The sequence below is a fragment of the Oncorhynchus masou genome, chromosome 2, assembly GCF_036934945.1.
Source record: "Oncorhynchus masou masou isolate Uvic2021 chromosome 2, UVic_Omas_1.1, whole genome shotgun sequence".
NCBI lineage: Eukaryota > Metazoa > Chordata > Actinopteri > Salmoniformes > Salmonidae > Oncorhynchus > Oncorhynchus masou.
In genome coordinates, this window is record NC_088213.1 from 21,587,198 (window position 1) to 21,593,469 (window position 6,272).

Genomic DNA, 6,272 nt, shown 5'->3' on the forward strand with positions numbered 1-6,272 from the left:
TGGGGTATACTTTGACACTAGACTGACCTGGGCAGAACACATTGAGAGAGTGGTGGGAAAGTGAAAGAAGGTGCTGAATGTGATGCACTGTCTGACAGGAATGGAATGGGGGGCTGTGTATTCCTCACTGAGGACCATGTATGTTGCATTGATTCCATCTGTAATAGACTTTGAGCGTATGGTTCGGCAGTCCCTACCTCACTAAAAAAATGTCATACAGGCACTAGGACTCAGAATATGTAGTGGGGCGTTTTGGACCTCCCCAGTGTCAGGTGGAGATGAGGGAGATGCCATTGCAGATTAGGAGATAACAGCTGGCAATTAACGATTGGCTGAACCTACAGGGACATGGGGTGTCTCATCCTGTGAAAGGGATGCTACAGGCATGCTGGGAACATGAGCTTTGGGTGGTGGGTAGTTATTCCCTCCGTAAGGCAATCAAACAGGCAAAATGTCAGTACAGAGACAAAGTGGAGTTGCAATTCAACGGCTCAGACACGAGACGTAAGTGGCATGGTCTACAGACAATCAAAGATTACAAAGGGAAAACCAGCCACACCGACGTCTTGCTCCCAGACAAGCTAAACACCTTCTTCGCCCGCTTTGAGGATAACACAGTGTCACTGACGTGGCCCGCTTCCAAGTACTGTGGGCTCTCGTTCTCCGTGGCCGACATGAGTAAAACGTTTAAGCGAGTTAACCCTCGCAAGGCTGCATCCCTATCCGCGCACTCAGAGCATGAGTAGACCAGCTGGCTGGAGTGTTTCAGATACATTCAATCTCTCCTTTATCCCAGTCTACTGTCCCCACCTGCTTCAAGATGGACACAGCTGATTGCACAAGACAGCATCCAACAGAAAGGTGTGATTTTTTTGCCAGGAAACAGACAGTGGTGCATGTGCTGATATAGTGTGGGCAGTATGAAAGGGAAAAGAGACAGATCCAGTATGAGGGAGAAAGGGAAACAGGAATTGAGTTTAATGAGCATACGAAGTAGAACATGATCAAATCAAATGTTACTGGTCACATACACATGGTTAGCAGATGTTATTGTGAGTGTTGCGAAATGCTTGTGCTTCCAGTTCCGACAGTGCAGAAATATCTAACAAGTAATCTAACAATTCTACAACAACTACCGAATACACACAAATCTAAGTAAAGGGATCAAATAAGAATAAATGCAGTTGAAGTCGGAAGTTTACATACACTTAGGTTGGAGTCATTAAAACTCGTTTTTTAAACACTCCACAAATTTCTTGTTAACAAACTATAGTTTTGGCAAGTCGGTTAGGACATCTACTTTGTGCAAGACACAAGTAATTTTTCCAACAATTGTTTACAGATTATTTCACTTATAATTCACTGTATCACAATTCCAGTGGGTCAGAAGTTTACATACACTAGGTTGACTGTGCCTTTAAACAGCTTGGAAAATTCCAGAAAAGGATTTCATGGCTTTAGAAGCTTCTGATAGGCTAATTGACATCATTTTAGTCAGTCGGAAGTGTACCTGTGGATGTATTTCAAGGCCTACCTTCAAACACATGCTTGACATCATGGGAAAATCTAAAAAATTGTAGACCTCCACAAGTCTGGTTCATCCTTGGGAGCAATTTCCAAAAGGTACCACGTTCACCTGTACAAACAATAGTGCGCAAGTATAAACACCATGGGACCACGCAGCTGTCATACCGCTCAGAAAGGAGACACGTTCTGTCTCCAAGAGATTCATGTACTTTGGTGCGAAATGTGCAAATCAATCGAAGAACAACAGCAAAGGACCTTGTGAAGATGATGGAGGAAACAGGTACAAAAGTATCTATATCCACAGTAAAACGAGTCCTATATTGACATAACCTGAAATGCCGCTCAGCAAGGAAGAAGCCACTGCTCCAAAACCGCCATAAAAAAGCCAGACTACGGTTTGCAACTGCACATGGGGACAATGATCGTACTTTTTAGAGAAATGTCCTCTGGTCTGATGAAACAAAAATAGAACTGTTTGGCCATAATGATCATCCATCGTTATGTTTGGAGGAAAAAGGGGTAGGCTTGCAAGCGGAATAACACCATCCCAACCGTGAAGCACGGGGGTGGCAGCATCATGTTGTGGGGGTGCGTTGTTGCAGGAGGGACTGGTGCACTTCACAAAATATATGGCATCATGAGGCAGGAAAATTATGTGGATATATTGAAGCAACAACACAAGACATCAGTCAAGAAGTTAAAGCTTGGTCGTAAATGGGTCTTCCAAATGAACAATGACCCCAAGCATCCTTTCAAAGTTGTGGAAAAATGGCTTAAGGACAACAAAGTCAAGGTATTGGAGTGGCCATCACAAAGCCCTGACCTCAATCCTATAGAAAATGTGTGGGCAGAACTGAAAAAGCGTGTGCAAGCAATGAGGCCTAGAATCCTGACTCAGTTACACCAGCTCTGTCAGGAGGAATGGGCCAAAATTCACCCAACTTATTGTTGGAAGCTTGTGGAAAGCTACCCGAAACATTTGACCCAAGTTAAACAATTTAAAGGCAATGCTACCAAATACTAATTGAGTGTATGTAAACTTCTGACCCACTGGGAATGTGATAAAAGAAATAAAAGCTGAAATAAATAATTCACTCTACTATTATTCTGACATTTCACATTCTTAATTAAAGTGGTGATCCTAACTGAACCAAGACAGGGAATTTTTACTAGGATTAAATATCAGGAATTGTGAAAAACTGAGTTTAAAAGTATGCGGCTAAGGTGTATGTAAACTTCCGACTTCAACTGTACATATGAATATAAGGATAAGCAATGATAGAGCGGCATAGGCAAGATGCAATAGATGGTATAAAATACAGTATATACATACGAGATATGAGTAATGTGAGTAATGCAAGATATGTAAACATTATTAAAGAGGCATTATTAAAGTGACTAGTGATCCATGTATTAATGTGGCTGTTACGGATACAGTTATCCTGTGTGTGTGTGTATCCTGTGTGTGTGTTTCTTTTCTCTCCTTCTCCCCTCTCAGGTGAAAATCATCACTCCCCAATCAGTCAACAAGCAATCATCAATCAGAAGACACACCTCCTCATATTTCCTAAACCTATCACAGTTCCTTCCCCATGGTTTTAAAACCCCATCATTTGTTTGTTATAGAGCTCTGCTCAGCTCAGCTCAATCTCTCTGTAAATGCCATGTCTGTAGGTCTCTGTGTTTCGCTCTCGCTTTGTGTCGTAACCTCTCTTTTGTTTAAGCACCTCATAGCACTTTGTCATCACCTGTGAGTATTGTTTTTGGTTATGGTGTTTGTGTTTGATTGCTGGTGGAAAAGGGGGAAACCAAGACAAGTCGCCCATGGGCATACACTACCCGTAGGTGAACTTTGTTAAATACACTAGTTAGAACTGGGCGGACCACCCACTGTATTTTTGGTTAGTTAGCTGTTGTTAAAGTAGGCTAGTCTAGCTTAGGGGTGTTTTTGAATACTTATTGTTTCTTTCCTTGGGTCCAGCCCAGCCCCTTTTCCTGCTCCCCCCATTACCGTGTGTTTATAAATAAACCTAGAGTTTGACGGTAGATTTCAGTTGTCGTGCTTATTTCGTTCACACTTTTCCTTTGTCACAATAATAATTTGCATGAGTTATGTTACGAGTCTCATTACCATCCCCCCTAGACTGTCGGGCCAAAAGAGATTCGTAACAGTGGCCAACGATTTCAAATCTGTATGTAGGCAATAGATGAAGAGGCACTGTTGCGCCTTCCTTACCACAATGTCTGTGTGGGTGTACCACTTCAGTTTGTCCGTGATGTGTACGCCAAGGAACTTGGGGGGGGTGCTCCCTCTGCTGTTTCCTGAAGTCCATGATCACCTCTTTTGTTTTGACGTTAAGTGAGAGGTTATTTTGCTAACACCACACTCTGAGTGCCCTCACCTCCACACTGTAGGCTGTCTCGTCATTGTTGGTAATCAAGCCTAGTACTGTTGTGTCGTCTGCAAACTTGATGATTGAGTTGGAGGCGTGCATGGCAACGCAGTCATTGGTGAGCAGGAAGTTAGGAGGGGGCTGAGCACACACCCTTATGGGGCCCCAGTGTTGAGAATCAGCGAAGTGTAGATGTTGTTTCCTACCTTCACCACCGGGGTGCGGCCCGTCAGGAAGTCCAGGACCCAATTGCACAGGGCAGGGTTGAGACCCAGGGCCTCTAGCTTAATGATGAGCTTGGAGGGTACTATGGTGTTGAATGCTGAGCTATAGTCAATGAACAGCTTTCTTACATAGGTATTCCTCTTGTCCAAATGGGTTAGGGCAGTGTGCAGTGTTATGGCAATTGCATCATCAGTGGACCTATTGGGGCGGTATGCAAATTGAGGTGGGTCTAGGGTGACAGGTAAGGTGGAGGTGATATGATCCTTGACGAGCCTCTCAAAGCACTTCATAATGGCAGAAGTGAGTGCTACGGTGCGATAGTAATTTAGTTCAGTTACTTTTGCCTACTTGGGTACAGGAACAATGGTGGGCATCTTGAAGCACGTGGGGACAGCAGACTGGGATAGGGAGAGATTGAATATGTCCGTAAACACACCAGCCAGCTGGTCTGCACATGCTCTGAGGACGCGGCTAGTCATGCCATCTGGGGCGGCAGCCTTGCGAGGGTTAACATGTTTAAATGTCTTACTCACGTTGGCCACGGAGAAGCAGAGCCCACAGTCCTTGGTAGCGGGCAGCGTCAGTGGCACTGTATTATCCTCAAAGTGGGCAAAGGTGTTTCGTTTTTGGATTACCCTGTGGAGGGAATAACTACAGTTTGTTTTCGGCTTTAATCCCAGTCATGGTTAAATGCGGTGGTTTGTGCTTTCAGTTTTGCGCGAATTCCGCCATCTATCCACGGTTTCTGGTTAGGGTAGGTTTTAATAGTCAGTGGGTACAACATCTCATATACACTTCCTTATGAACTCACTCACCGAATCAGCGTATACGTTGATTTTATTCTGAGGCCACCCGGAACATGTCCCAGTCCGCATGAGCAAAACAATCTTGAAGCGTGGATTCTGATTGGTCAGACCAGCGTTGAATAGTTCTAAACACAGGTACATCCTGTTTGAGTTTTTGCCTAAAGGAAGGGAAAGGGAGCAGCAAAATGGAGTCGTGGTCAGATTTGCCAAAAGGAGGGCGGGGGAGGGCCTTGTATACATTGTGGAAGTTAGAGTAGCAGTGATCCAGATAGAATTTAGGAAGCCTTGTTCTCAAGTTTGCTTTGTTAAAATCCCCAGCTACAATAAATGCAGCCTCAGGAAATATGGTTTCCAGTTTGCACAAAGTCCAGTGAAGTTCCTTGAGGGCCGTTGTGGTATCGGCTTGAGGGGAGATATACACTGCTTTGACAATAACCGAGGAGAATTCTCTTGGGAGATAATACAGTCAGCATTTGATTATGAGGAATTCTAGGTCAGGTGAACAAAATGACTTGAATTCCTGTATGTTGTTACAATTACACCATGAGTTGTTAATCATGAAACACACCCCGCCCTTCTTCTTCCCGGAGAGATGTTTATTCCCGTCAACACGACATACAAAGAATCTAGGTGGCATTATCAACTCCTACAGCATATCCCAAGAGAGCCATGTTTCTGTGAAACAGAGTATGTTACAATCCCTGATGTCTCTCTGGAAAGCAACCCTTGCCCTAATTTAATCTACCTTGTTATCTAGAGACTGGACATTAGCTAGTAATGTACTTGGAAGAGGTGGGTGGTGTGTGCGAAATCTGACCAGAGGATCGCTCCATCTACCTCTTCTCTGGCGGCGTTGTTTTGGGTCAGCCTCTGGAATCAGCTCAAATTCCCTGGGTAGTTTGGACAAAGGATCCGCTTCGGGAAAGTTGTATTCCTGGTCCTAGTGCTGGTAAATTGATGCAGCTCTGATATCTTATAGTTCTTCCCGGCTATATGTAATAATACCTAACAATGTAAGAAATAATACATAAAAAAACTAAATATTGCAACATTTCCTAAGGAATAGAAGCGAGGCAGCCCTCTATGTCAGCACCATTTAAAAAAAACATTAAATACAGTATAATTGTTTATTTTTATAGGAGAAACAGGGCTGGCAGGTAGGATTTATGTAGGATTCATCTCCCTCTAGCTCACACTTCAGTACAGTAGGTGGCAGTAATGACCCATAACAGTGGATGCCATCTGCCGATAAACACCACAGAAGGAGAAGTTTACCGTCGGGTTGTTTTGATGATCTCATCTGCACACGTGACATATCCGC